Source organism: Vanacampus margaritifer, chromosome 7 (genome assembly GCF_051991255.1).
Source record: "Vanacampus margaritifer isolate UIUO_Vmar chromosome 7, RoL_Vmar_1.0, whole genome shotgun sequence".
Taxonomy (NCBI): Eukaryota; Metazoa; Chordata; class Actinopteri; order Syngnathiformes; family Syngnathidae; genus Vanacampus; species Vanacampus margaritifer.
This window is the reverse complement of record NC_135438.1, coordinates 2,145,461-2,160,528: the sequence shown is the minus strand read 5'-3', so window position 1 is coordinate 2,160,528 and position 15,068 is coordinate 2,145,461. Positions and strand designations below refer to the sequence as shown.

The following is a 15,068-nucleotide window of genomic DNA, read 5'->3' as shown; positions in this document are numbered from 1 at the left end:
TTATTTTTTTAAATTTTTTTTAAGTTTTTTTAGTAGTTCATTGTGTATGCACATGACTCGGACAGATAACATCTTCTGCTATAACAAAGACATTTGTGGTATGCTCTAATATGAGTTACTTTTCATTTGGTCATGATACAATTATTTGTTCATGAAATTTGAACTCTTCAACATTATTTATGTGTTAACTTAGTAATCACATTAGTTAGATATGATGATATTCTCAGTGATAGTTTTTAAAAGCAAAGGCAGTCCAATGTTTTTGAATGTGACTGATTTTGAGTTGACTAAAACTGCCATTTTATATGGGATAGTTCAATATACATTGAAAATTGATGCTGTTGTTTTGTCTATTTCTTTGTCATGTGAGTGCATTGAAAGTACTTCAAAACACGGAAAACCCATGAGCTCCGGGGGGCGAACCCCCCCCCCCCCCTCTTGTCCCCCCACCAGGGCACTGCCCTGGACCTAGCTGGGTGCCAGCGGCCCCCAGACCCCCGGCTAAATTTTCAGATAATTTCACTTTGGTCAAATCACATCCCTGTAAACAAGAAAATGGCACATCAAATTGTTAAATTGTCGTTGCAAATTATTTCAAGTAACTAAATTCAAGTAACAATACATGAATATAAATAAATATCTGTTTCAGATCTTGTAAATGATGTTTTGCCACTGACGGTCTGTCTCTCCACGGGGCTTGTCGAGTGACGTCCGATTGAAGTCGGTCAGTGATGTCGGGTTGCTTTTTGTTTTAACGACTTCGCAACTCAGATCTCCGAGTTCAAAGGGGCGTTCCCGCGCTCGCTTCCTGGCCGTCAGAAAAGTCTGAATTCCCGCTTCTTTTTCATTCTACGTTTCCTTGCTGTCCCACATTTTTGCATTTAAAATGTCCATATTTATGTCATGTTGCTTTGCTGTCCCACATGTTGTTGTTTTATGCATTGCTGACGAATGTTTATTGCCGTCCCTTGAGTCCTTATTTTTCCACACGTAACATTTTTCCGGGATTCCACGTTTCCGCGTAGTTCCTTGTTTTAGTCCATTTCACACGTTACCTTGTTGTTCTGTGTTCTCTGGTTCCCTTTCGAGCGTTACGCCGCCTTCCGTTTTGCTGTTCCACCTTTTGACACTTGAAGTGCAATTTAATGTGTTGTTGTTGTAATTACCGAGTTAAAGTCCTTCAAAGATGAGCTCGATTTATTATTATTCCTGTGAGGGAAACAAAGGGCGTGACAAATCTCTCCTGTTTTGTACAAATAGTCTGTCTGCGGCACAAGGTCGACTGAGGTAAATTCATCCTAATTTTAGCTTCTTTTCTTTTTTTCCCGTGAGTTTATGCCATTCGAGCGCGTCTGTGGAGGAGCGCTGGCGTCATTTTCTTCCCGCCTAAATACGGGAGCAAAGCAAGCCTTCGTTACTGCAATTAAGCAGCACGGAGGTACGGCGGGTAAACACTGACTGCTGCCATTCAAGCGCGAAGCCATCAAACTCCCACGGAGGCTCGCGGAACACTCGGTGTGTGTTGCGGGCGTGTGTGTGCGCGCGCAGCGCGCGCGCCGCTAATATCCGGCGAATGTGGGGTTCGGGTACTCGGCCGTATAATTAGGCAAAGCCAAAAGGGATGACATTAGCAATCATCGTCATCCGCTTAGCTGATGGGGTGGCGGAAGAGGGGCCGTCAAAAGGCCGTTTGACAAACATGTCAGGTATCGCCGTCGAGTAAACGAGCCCTGGCGGCAGCCAAATTGCAGTAAAAAGGAAAAGTTTGTCGTTTGACTGCTGTTGTCGAGCTTGCTGATGTTTTATGTGCGTGCCGAGCGGACGGCCAGCCGATTGCAGTTTATAGAGGATGCTTTTAACGGCGGTTTTGCGTAACAAATTTAGAGCTAAAAGAGAAATGTAGACAAATACTTTGGTAGCAATTTCGACGTACATTTGCCGTCTCGTCATTTTACGTTGGGGTCGGCCGATGTATGATGGCGTGATTTAGGTTTTATGCGAAGTCGTTTAACATTTCATGTAACATTATCTGTACTTTTTTTACGTTATGAGGTTTTTGTGTTAGTGATTGTTGACTTTTGAGTTTTAATGCTACGTCGTTTTATGCTATGTTGTCTTACTCCATGTTGTTTCAGGCTATGCTAGTTGAGGCTATGCTATTTTAGGCTACATTGTTTGAGGTAACATTGTTTTATATGATGTTATTTTACGCTATGTTGCTTTAACGCTACGTTTTTATGTTCTATTGTTTCAGTTCTCATTTTGCTTGATCATGTTTTGCCCGTACGTTTTGGTGTTTGCCTGTTTGGGATGTCTTTATGTCCTTATGTCCATCTGTCACTGTATCACTCAGTACGTCCCGTTGATGTTCTGTTTTGATGTTTTATCTGTTTTTATTTTGTTGTTTCATTTTGTGCTGTTTTTTTTTGTTGCTTGCATTTTTGTTTCTTTGCTGTCATATATGACACGTTCACAAACAAAGAAATGTGAAACAGAATTTCACATTTCTTTGTTTCGCTGTTATTTATGATTCACCGTTTTATTTTCCAGTATTTTCCATTTCTGTATTTCATTACTCATTTTATTTTACATGTTTTTGTTATTATTTTCATGTTTTCTATTTTGTGGGTTTACTCTTTATCAGTTTTAGCTTTTTTTTTTTTTTTTTTCTGGGAGATCTCAGTATTGATCATTTGAAATGTCATCATCATTGTTCTCCCTTTTTTTTAATATTTTTTTTTTTATGTGTGTTTGTGCGTGTGTGCGTGCGTGCGTGCGTGCGTGAGAAAGAAAAAAAAAATAAGAAGAATTCCCATACCGTTCACCTAAACCGAACACTTCAAAATCCAGCCAGAGTCGTGGGGCCGCCAGGAGAGTTTTAGCATTTTTGTGGTTAAAGTGGAAGTCAACCTTTGACCTCACTAGTCTAAACATGGCATCCTGATTAATATTACATTTGTGGAATATGAGTTAGGAAGCGAAATCCAGCCATTTTTATCCAACTCAGATGGCGGCCATCTTGCCACTTCCTGTCAACTGAAGATGACATCACAGTTTGCTCCATTTCTCAGGCAATGACCAATCACAGCTCACCTGTTTTCTGAAGCTGTGCTGTGATTGGTTGTTTTCTGAGCCCTGAGCAACATTGATGTCAACAAACGGCAAAATGGCCGCCATCTGAGATGGATAAAAACGGCTGGATTTTGCTGCTTAACTCATATTCCACTAACCCAGAATACCATATTTAGACCCGTGGGGATGCATAAAACATATTATTGTAAAAAGAAGAAAATGTAATGCAATATTTTGTTCTTTTGACTTTAACGATTCTTGAGCTCAGCTAAATGCTTCCTTGCTAAGTGGCTTCTACTTCTCACACGAGGACATGTAGATTGCCTTTTACTGTCAGAAGTGTTTCTCTCTCCTAAATTTGCGACCCGCTTAGCTTTAGCGGTTGTCGCGTGCAACAAATTGGCAGCAAAACGGCGAAGTTGGTTTTGAGTGCGTTGGGGCGACGGCTGAGCTAACAGCAAAGATGGATGGCGGTAAAGCGGGAGATTAGGGAAGCTGAGACGGAGACGACAGAGTGGGAGGAAAGGCGAGAGATCGCAGAGCCGTGAAAGATACGATACTCCGAGGACGACTTGAAAGAGACGGAGAATAAACATGAGGGATTTCAAGAGCGATGGAGTCGGATATGTTGGGGGGGGAAAAAAAGTACAATCAATGTGAAAAGCTGTTGGAAAGTGATGCAAAGTAGTGACATTGAAAAATATCGTAATTGGACACGTGTTCAGCAGCCCCGCTGTCAGAAAGATGAAATGATTTTAAGGGTGAGGAATAATCTGATTGCCCCAAACCAACCTTAAGTGGCGGTGCTCTGCGGGGGGGTTTGAATCGATGTATTGTGTTATAAGGTTCTCTTTTAAAAAATGCTTTCTTTTTTAACAAGCTTCTATTTTTTCCCCGTCAAAATGAAAGAAAAAATGTGCTTCTGGCTCAAGGTGGATCATTTTTTTTGCGCAAAAACACCAGGTTACGTCACAAACTCTCTCAAAAATCAAAAGATAAAATGCTAACCTACAATAGCCACATCCCAACACAGGAGATAAAATGTGAACATTGCAAAAAGTTGGTGTGCTCCCACCTTGCGCTGTAATAATGGATGGATAATCGACATCATCCCTCATGGATGTGTATTGTATTATTTTAAAATTGAATGCTAATATAATATCATTTGCTTGCTCCCATGTCAAATGAGTGATGGAAACGCGAACATGCTAGTTGAAGAAATGCTAACTCGTGAGGCAAAAGCCCAACAAAGTAGATACAATGAAAGCCCAACACAAAATGCTAACATTGTAAACATCAAATTCGGGTCATGACGGATATTCCTCGTAGTAAATAGCATCTGGCATGTCAAATTGGTTTGTTTGCTTTCAATCTTAGATAATGCTGACATACTTTTGCAAAAAAAACTTGCAGAGTTCGACAAAAATGTTAGCATACTATTTTGAAATACCAGCAAAGTAGATGCTAACAGCTAGCATGTCAAATGAGCTTATGTCACATACTCTGTGAGTCTGTGAACGGAACCAAAAGCCGATCGGAGTAAATAGAGTGCTAACATTGTAAAAGTTTCTATTTTCTAACATCACACATGCTAGCGTGATACACTGAAGTAAACGCTAGGCGTTAAAAGTACAGGCAATCATGTTGTGATACTGTATCGTATTCCTTATAGACGTGCTACTATTTCAGACGCGGAATGAGTGGATAAAATGCTAGCTTGCTGTCATTTGGGATGCATGAGCTCTCTTCGGGGGTCTCATGAGGGTTAGCGCGCCGCCCAGGGAATGGCGCGGCGCCGAAGCATTCTAATGGGCTCCCCCGCAAGGCGCGCTGCCAACTCGCCCATTTTTTAATGACTCGACCACATCAAAGATGGCTGCTGCCCAAAAAAGACAACTCGCATTTGGTCTCTTCCCTCCATCTTGTCATGCGCCTCTTCATCCTCAGGAGGCAAAATGTTTTTTTTTTTTTTTTTTTTTTTTAATAAAACTTCATTACATCGCTCATTTGCCCGCTTTAATTCATACTGTTTCTTGTGGAGGATATTCATGAGAGGAAACAGACCGCGGATGACACAAAATGTCAGCACAGCGCGTGAGTTTGGTGCGGATTGAAAAGTGGGTTTCACTTCTTTTTTTTTTATTTTGACTCACTCCCAGTATGCGCATACATTTTGCAAATGCGTCCATCTGCCTTGAGCGGACTAAGACCCCCCCCCCCCCCCCCCCTCCCCCCGCTGTGGCTGTCTGACGTGCACGCTGGCAAGCGCTTTCAAAAGTCACAAGTTACGTCAATGTTTGTAAAATGACGTGGAGTTGTCGGGAAAAAAAATATAAAAAATACAAAGGGAAAAGAGCTATGATTTTTGTCTTGTGATACGATGAGAAAAAAAGCTGTAATTTATTATAATTCATTTATTTACTTCTTTTTCACTTATCTACTTTTTGTGCTATTTATTAATACTTTTATTTACTTACCGACATATGATATTTATAAATGTATTTGGGAAGAGAAAAAAAAAAGATCTCGTGCTGTGCTGGGCCAAGACATCTCGAGGCGTTCTAATCTTGCGAGATCTCGTCCAATTAGTTAAAAAAAAAAAAAAAAAAAGCATTCTTAATGTATCAGTTGTCTTAATTGATCGCATTGTCGTGTTCCACGAGCTGCCGTTTCGCTTTTTTTTGTCGTTGATTTACTCTTTGCTTTGTTTCGTCATTTTGTGTTTGGGATGTTTCCCTTTTCACAAGCTTCACCTTTTCTCTATTTTCAGCGTTTGAAGAGTTTGCCTTCGGTGTTCCACATTTGATTATTTTCAGTCTTATCAGTCTTTGTTCCATTGATGTTTGTTTCACTGTTTTACCCTTTTGAGTTTCACGTTTCTCCATTTGGGTTTTTGTCATTTTACGTTTCAGCGTCCCACATTTCGTCATTTTTGTTATGTTCCCTTAACGTTTTGGTGTACCACAATTTGCTATTTCACTTTTTAATTTGCTGATCATGTCGATTGATTGTGGTGTTTGAATATTTGCTTCTTTTTTTTTTTTTTTACTTCTACGTTTTGTTTAGGTGTTTGGACTTTACGCTACTACAAGGTTGTATGTTTCAGTGTTCCATTCCAGTTTTCTACAATTCTCCATCGTGCCTTTATGGCGTTGCGCGTTCCAACGTTTTACGTTTTCTTTCATCGTTGCATCATATCCTGTGAAAGTTCCTCATTTCACCATTTTAAGTCCTTTAGACAAATATTTGAACTATTTTATTAAAAAATAAGCATTTGTGGTTTGACGTTTCGCGGTTTCACACAAAATGTCATCATTGTCTCAAGCGAGCGCATCACTCAGCATGACATCTTCTATTGCCGTTGATTTCCTTCCATCTTTTTGTCCACCGGGACTCTCCGTTGTCCAGCGCTGGCTGATCTCTTTGCTTATTCTCTTCTTTCCCTGCTCTTTCCTCTGAGCCGCCACCTGAACTGTGCATGACCTCGCTCGGCGTGACTTGACTGCAAACTTTGGACATTTCCTGCCTGATGTTGCAGCCCCCAAGGCCAGGAATCAAAATGCATTTTTCGGAAGTAGCAAGTCGTAAGAGAATAAATAATTATTTATGTATTTTTTAATTAAAAAGTTACAATATTTTCAACATTAAAAATAGAATCTAATGAGAATAATGTATTTTTTTTTAAAAGAGGCTAAATGTTCTATTGTTTCGTGACTAAAATCAAAATTAAACGGCAAATATTTAATGCGAAAACAGTCACATTTTATCACGCGTGTGTGAATACTGTTAAGAATGTTTACAAGACGAATTTAGTCTTTCAAGGATAGTCATATTTTTCAACATAGTTTGTATGTTTATGAGGGAAAAAAAGTGAAAAGTTCTAATTGTACCTGATTTTTTTTGCAACCTTTTTTTATGCTTGGAAAAAAAGTTGTAGTCTGAGTCAAACTAGATTTTTCTTGAAAAAAGTTTTTACAAAAAAAAAAGTCAAAGTCTTGATTCCCACCACAGTACCTTTTATTTCATATAAGAAGTGCTTTCTTATTTGAGGGACAGTTAATTAAAAAATCTATATCTTTACTAAAAGTATAGTGTCAAGAAAAGTCATAATAAAAATGTCGTAGTCTGTTTGTCTGAAAAATAAAATCTTCAAAGAATATTTCTATTCATGCTATATTTTTTGTAGACCTCTTGCTAGGGAAAAGACGACTTTTCTTCCAAAATGTCCGATTTATACCTAAAAAGTTGTAATATTTTAAATGCATTCAACCAAAGTTGAAATTTTAAGAAATATGCAACGCCATCGCCACCGCTTCTCGTGATGTTACAATTACAGACAGTTGTCATTTTTGTTTTCGAAGTAAAAATGATGCTAGGTCTGATTTGGTGTCATCAAGCAGAATGAATTCATCTTTTCTCTAACATAAATTCTGCATGGATTCCTACGTGATGCCGTGATGCATTTATCAGCATCGTCGTCTTTTGGCTCACCGGCAGCCTCTCGCTGCATTCTAAGCCAATTAGTGCGTCGTTAAGGACGATATTTAGCACGGAAGATGTAGGAGATTCCGATCCGGCGGCACGTCTGGCCGCCGCCGCCGCCGCCGGATGAGTCAGGTGCCAGAGAAAGAAAGGTCACGCGTCCGTCGGGCCATCAACGTGTGATGGATTGAAGCTGTTTGGCCGGGACGCGTCTTTGTTCAACGAGCCTTCAAGCGCCACTCGTCTAATCTTCTGCTCGCTCTTCTTAGCTTTCGCTAGCGCGCTCGTTCCACAAGAAATTCTTCCCAGAGGAAATCACCTAAATGGAATCATCTGTCGCTGTCGTAAAAACTTTATTAACTGTGCAGGTCAATTTTGAAGTGATGTTTTGATAGGGTGGCAAAACAAAAAAAAAAAAAAAAGTGAAAACTGTTGTTCAAATGTAAAGTTACGGTGATACGATATTTGACAGTAGAAATTTATAATTCATTTTTTAAAATCTAATATTTGACAGTTTTCTATCTAGAATTTTTGTATTTTTACAAATAATATTTTAGGATTGTATCCTATAATTTTGTATTTCTGTCTAGTTTTCTGTCGTCTATGGATTTTTCTCCAATATGTTTTGTCCATCTAATCAATTGCCATCTATTTTTTATCTGTTTGTTTTGTATTTTATATTTAGTATTTTTGTATTTTACCCATCTAATAATTAATTTTTCCAGCATTTAAAAAAAACATTTTTTTTTTTTAGTATATTCGTATAATAGTATCAATATATTTTTCCTCATTTTTTTTCATTTGAATCTGATATTTTTATAATTGTTGTATTTTTCCACAAAATGTTTGCATTTTCCCTCAATTTTTGTATTTTTCTCATAATCATTTTCGTTTTTTCATCTAAAATGTTTTAAAAATTGTCAACGTGTTTTTCAAGTTACATTTGTCATTTTAACACCTTTAGCTTTTTGTAGTTTTTTAATTGAATGTATATTATATTTTATTATCCTTTATTTGCTGGTATTTACTTTATACTCATTATATATGTAGTTAATATGATATCGGTAAATTCCTATTGTTCAGATTTGGACCAGAAACGAAGAAAGTATTTTTGTATTTGTTGCTCTTTTTATGAGAATATTTTTTTCCCGGGAATTCTTCCGTGGAGTCTTATTTTGTGTGTAACAGAGTTTGCCTGGTCAAAACCTTCCATCCATCGGCTGCTGAGCTCTTTTCCTTTTATGCCTAATTGGGCGTCTCTTCGAATGGGCGCGTCGCTCTCCTTGTTAGACTTGAGCAGCAATCTGGCAGCTTCTCACATTCGATTCCCCCGCCCCCGCCCCCCCCCCCCCCTCGCTGTCACGTATCGCCGCTTCGGCTTTGAACGCCAGGCCGCCGAAAAAAAAAACATTGTCTAATAGGCAAGAAACAAGCACCTTTGAAAAATTCAGCCCCCGAAGTTAGTTTCACTTAACTTGTCATTTGGTAGGCACGTCCATCACGAGGAGACCCACAAAAAAAAAAAGCTTCCCCAAGCCATGCTTGAAAACTCACTGGGTATCTCCATTCATTTTGTTTTGAAACAGCCGGTCGAGGGACATTTTTTGACATTTACAGGGTGATTTTTGTCTGAATACTTTAAAATTCGAACCATTTGTACTTGACACGTGGCTAAACTATCGTGGTTGCGGGTGGGCGCACAAAAAGTTTCATGAAGTGTGTTCATGCTTGTGGAACGTTAAGAAGTGATGATGCCATTTTCATATTTGAACTCCCAGCCATTTTGACTGAAGCAAACCCCTTTGCTCCCGGCTGTTTTATTGGATTTGGACTGATTTTGCAAGGCCCACAGAATATTGTGTTCTATTTCTAAAAAAAAAAAACATGAAACCTACCAAAAGAAAGGTTAGAGTCTCTTCTTTCATCAGGATTTTTTTTTTATTTGTATCTGTTTCATTTTGCAGCAATTAGCATTAGAATGTAGCTTATAAGCTAAGTTTCTTCATTATTGTATTATTATTGCACATTAATATTGAGGAACACACTTGACACATATTGACTTGGTTCACAAACATATTACATTCTCCTTTATCTAACCATTAGCGTGTTTTTTAAACTTAGAAGCTCCAAAACATGCCTTGTGAAAATTAAACTGCACTAAAAACTAGATTTGTGCTAGAACTGCACAAATGCAAAATCAAGCGGACTTCCTTTCCCTTTCCTCAGTCTCTCCTTTGGTCTCTTGAGGTGTCCCTGATTTGTTAGAATTTGGATGTTTCTGGGATTGGTGAAGGACTCTGGTTGGTGGCCCGGTGGGTGATGTCTGGTCGGTGCTGGATTTCGCTTTCCTTTATTTTCTTTAGTCCTTCCTCGGGTCTCCTGACGGCCTCACGGCCCTGGTTGAGTTATGAAGTGTTCGGTTTAGGTGAACGGTATGGGATTTTTTAAATAGGTTTTAGGTGAACTAACGGAAAAAAAAAAAGAAAAAGGAAATCAAGCGGACTGTTTTACCAGATGTGCGACTTTTAATATCATGACATGACGGCGGCGATATCGTGGCAGTTTTAATATCGCAATATCACGATATTGCTGTTATCGTTACATCCCTACTATTTAACTTGGAATTTCCTATTTGAAGGTCATTTTGGCGAAAATGGACATGTTTAGAAATAATACGCAGTTTCACTCGGCAACATGACATTTGGTTGGCGTGTCTAACATGAGCAGACCCACAAAAAAAGTCCAACGAAGCCATGCCTGAAAAGACATAGGAAGTCAGCCATTTTGGCTTGAAAAGGCATTTTGCGCCTCAGAGTGATTTTTATTCTATGGCTGCCAAATTTGAACCACATACACTTGACAAATGGGCGTCACTAAATTATGAAACACTTTGCTTTTCATCTCTGCGCCTTGCATTTAAATCTGACGACACGTCATAAAACAGCAAACTCTCACTCGGCGCCACAAGGTCAGAGCTTAACAAAACGACCGTTTGACACTTTGTAAAAAGCGTCGTGAAGCTTCATCTTTTCATGCGTTTTTTCCATCGCGGTTGCAGCGAGTTTCTTAGCAGTTGAAAGACGCCGTGTGTATTTTCCTGACATGACGACACCATTATGGCTTGAGATAAAAAAAAGAAAAAAAAAGCCAAGCTGAGAGAGTTGCTCAAAGGTTCCGTGCTCCAGGATAATTGCCTTCTCGAGCTGTCTCTCAGTGGACTCAAACAAACCGTCTATTGATTTGCCGGCAGAAGAGCATCCTTATGTCCTTCTGTCCGGCGCAGAAGAAGGCCGTTTAGCCAAAGTGGGACATTTTGGATGTCATTTGCAAGACACGTATCCTGGCAAATGCAACAAAACTCTTCAGCAGTGTAAAATGAGAGATAATATAACAAATATATATTAGGTGAAATTCTAAAATATGACATGAAAATAAAAAAAAATTAACTCAATGAACCTCACCCTATCTGGTGTTTTGCAGATAAAGATTTAAGACCCCAAGTCCTTAAATATTCTTATGTCTTAAATCTTCTCACACTCAAGTAAATCAATGATGTAGAATTGCGGCTCATTTCCTGGACATTAAAGATCGTTTGAGGGCTCGAATTGTCTTGAGTTTGTCCCACTTGTGACCGGTCGCTCGGCAGCGTTGCCGCTCAACTTGCTCGATGACAGGCTGACCGTCACGACGCGCTTCGCCGACAAACCGCAACTAAGTTGAGGTGCTCCTTCGCGGCCGCTGATTACTGCCTTCACAGGGAACAATTATTGGTTCAAGCAAACAAACCAGAAAATGGCCGCACGCGTAATTACCGACGGTTGTAACGCGCCCGCAGGTGTGCAGCTGGAGTCTGTAACCGAATCAATGCATTTAATTTTGGGGATCGATGTCCGCTGATGAGGTTTGGACCGATGTGTCTCTCGAGGCTTATGAAGTCGTGTCAGTGTTCTTCCGGAGACTGAAATGTTGAAGACCCTTTAAATGCAAATCCTTTTTCCTATTTGTATTTTTTTCTTTTTGTTGGAATTCTATTTTGTCAGTTGTTGCTGTTTTCTCATCAACTTTTTGCATTTTTTTGCCCAATAGTTGATGATTCTGTGGTATTCATTATACCGTATTGAAAGATATTTTTGTTGTGACATAAAAATTTTTTTTAATGCTTGTGTATTTTTATTTATTTTTATCTTTTTACCCCAAAACGTACATTTCTGTTTGACTTTCTTTTTTGCCATCTAATATTTTTGTGATATTTTTTGCTGCATGCTTGAAATGGGAAGCATGTTTGGATGCAATGAACTACCCCACATACTCGCATAACTCCCATTTGTGGATTTTATTTTCAATATTTTTCTTTTTTTCCCCCCTATTTGTTTTCTTTTATGCAGACTTCCACCCCCAACCTCCATTTCCCTCCCGTTGTGGAAAACTCATTTTGAATGTTCAGGGTTAGCAATTTAAATTAAATTATTTTTCAATTTTTTGCTGCATGCATTGAATGAGGAAAATGCGGAAATATTTATTCTAATATTCTGGGATATTTTTGTAATTTAAAAAAAATAATTTGCGCTAATGTTTGCCATCTAATATTTTCTATCTGTGAGATTTGGTGCATGCTTTGAATTGTGAATGCGATATCCTCGTGTGAATTGCTTTGATCCGCCCCCCAATCAATGGTGAGCTTTGACAGACAAGCCTTTCCAAGTGCAATCAAGCGCTGAGCGGTTGATGGCAAAGTGCAAGGTGAGGAGGCTATTTTTATCCCGTCGTGGTTGTTTATCTCGCTGCCAGTAGAAGCGTGACATCGCCCCGCCGCCTCCCCGGGTTCGGCCGGCCGCGCCTGTCGAGCTGTCTGCCAAGCGGCTTCCCCGACACTCGAGGTTTTATCTCGATGGCGGGGCGAAGGACGGTGGGCCAACACCCGCCTCGCACCTTCTTCCACGTGACGTAAGTCAGAAAATGTGCCGTTAGCGAGCTAATGGTTAGCGACCCGACCTTGTGTGTCAGGGTCGCGTGTGTGTGTGTGTGCGCGCTAACAGACGTTGGCCAATGTGACCAGAGTGACTTCCTGTCATTTTTCTTTTCCTTTTTCTTTTTTCCTCAGCAAGGTTAATGAAGCTTCGCCTCGAAGAAGTAATAACAGTCACGTGACACCAGAAGTGGACATTGTTGTAGTGCAGTAAATCTTCCTCCATTTCAGGAATTAACGATCCAGACCACTTTAGGCAAGGCAGCTTTATTTACATATATTTATTTTATATGGCACATTTACGCAAAGTAACTCAATGTTATTCACATTGTTCAATCTAAAACCATGAAAATAGTTTACAAACAAAACAACTAAAGACAATTAAAAGTAAAGGAAATAAAAAGTCGCTTGCTGAAATTACTAAAAGGACTTACTGTGCAAGAATTTTTTTGGGAGAATTTTAAAAAATAATTTCATCAAGCCTTTAATCATGGGTGTGGGGAAAAACACATTTTTTTTTAACATGGATTTGAACAGATTTACATTCAGGGCGACTTCACTTCTATATCGTATTTCATTTCCACCCAGCATAACAGCTAAATGCTGCTTCACCATGTTTACTTTGTACTCTGTGCGCCATTAATTTGCTCGAGTCTGTAGATCTCAGAGCTCTACTGGGTTTAATGAGTCTTTCAGCACACTTTTTTAACAAATTCAAATGCATTTCAAAACATAATAATCTACTGGATAAAGCGCAAAAGGCAAAGGATACGACAAAAATATTTTACAGTGTTGCAGTGTACCAGTGTGTATACAGAAAACACGTTTTTTTTTCCAAACTAAAAAACCTAACTGATCATTTCACAATCTAAATCAATAATCATGCGCAAAGATGTACAATATAAAATGAATCTGCTTTCTAAAGTGATGTTCATTTTATAACGTGCATCATGTTGTAGGTATGAAAAGCAGAATTGGGGGATTTGACATTCAATAACCTTCAAAAACCAGGCTGAGCTTGAAGTACTTCCTGTTTTCACTCTTCTTCTTTCCAATTTACAGTGCGAAATGAAACAGTGTGACACCATCTAGTGGCCAACTGTGGATTAACACACAAAATAAACAGGAGGCAGAACAAAACGGTACTAATATATGTCAAAATATATATTTAAAACAACACACAGACTCTTACCAGAAGTGTTTGTATTCCCATTATAATTACTCCTAATTATTATTATTAGGATTGATGCGTCATTGCCAACAGACCGAATGCTGCGACAAAAGCTGACATTTCCCCCCACGCTGTAGTTTGAATGCTTGATTGTCGTCTTGCGCGTCATAAATCATAAGCGACGTCCAAATGTCAGCGCCACAAAGCAATTGAGTTGTGAGCGGCCATCCGACGACGACGTCCAATTGAAATGTCTTAAACGCGGCAGGCCGGATCCCGAATCATGACGCAAATGACCGACGTTCCCGAGTTGTGCCGGGAAAAAAAAGAAGAAAAAAAAGCAACGATTGATCACGTGACCTCGAGCGCATTCAAAGAAAAATATGATTTATGACTGCAGGCCGCCTGCTGTGAAATATGACACACGTTTCCTGGAGAGTGGCTGGGGGGGCCGGGGGGGGGGGGGGCTTGCCGTAACGAGGAGTGAATGGCCATAATGAGCTGCGGGTATGCTGGAAAACCAGGAAAGGACGGGAAATGGAAAATAAGGAATCCTACAAAAACGTTGATAACGAACAGACTCCACCAGCTACATAATGTAGGACCACCTGAACTCATCCCCCATTTTATTTGTTTGACTTCTGATGAATTTCCTCATTGCAAGGCGTCGGGTCCTTCCTCATCCCGGAATGATTAATGCCGCCTGCCGCTGGGGCAAAATGACACTTTTTACTTTTCGCCTTGTCCTTTACAATGACAAAGATAACAACTTCAAGGCGTTCAAATTGCCTTGGAAACGGCCTCGGGCTCTCGGGGCTAACGTGCTACCACCGCTAATGCCATAACGTCTCGGGAGGAGAGTTGAAAAATAGCGTCTTGAGCCACATGCTGCTTCACCAGGTGTCGATCAACCGGGCTAATGGATCAAGTCCTAATACTTTTGTCTCTTTAAGTGCGTACACAACATTGGTAAGAACATTTTAGCCAATGCTAACTTTCCTTTGAAATCGAAATAGTCGAACCCTCTTGGTGAAGCAGCATGTGGCTTGTTATGCGAGTAACTCTAAACAGTTGTAGGCCAATCGGGTTTTAGAACATGCATGTGGTGAGTGCTGCATTGCCTACTCTGCATCATGCAATTTCTTCCCTTTCCTTGCCAGTTTATGTTGAAATATTGCCGCAGTATTTTCTTCCATATGCAAGTGATGGAGCAGAAGGTGAAAAGGGTGCCGTCTATTTTTAGCTCGCGCGCATATGTGATCAAAACGGTGTGGTCAGCCATATTTGTACGCACACACATACAGAGCAGCTGGTTGTTGACAGGTCTGAAGTGGCTTGTGGCTCATTAGGTGAGGTTGCAGATTGCTTGCTATTTTT

At 39.8% G+C, this 15,068-nt stretch overlaps 1 protein-coding gene across 1 annotated transcript in view; it reads left to right on the top strand.

Moving 5' to 3' along the window:
* Positions 1-15,068, top strand: part of LOC144054616 (protein phosphatase 1 regulatory subunit 29-like) — a 105,482-nt gene that overhangs the window by 65,105 nt on the left and 25,309 nt on the right. The gene's annotated exons all lie outside the window — the stretch shown is intronic.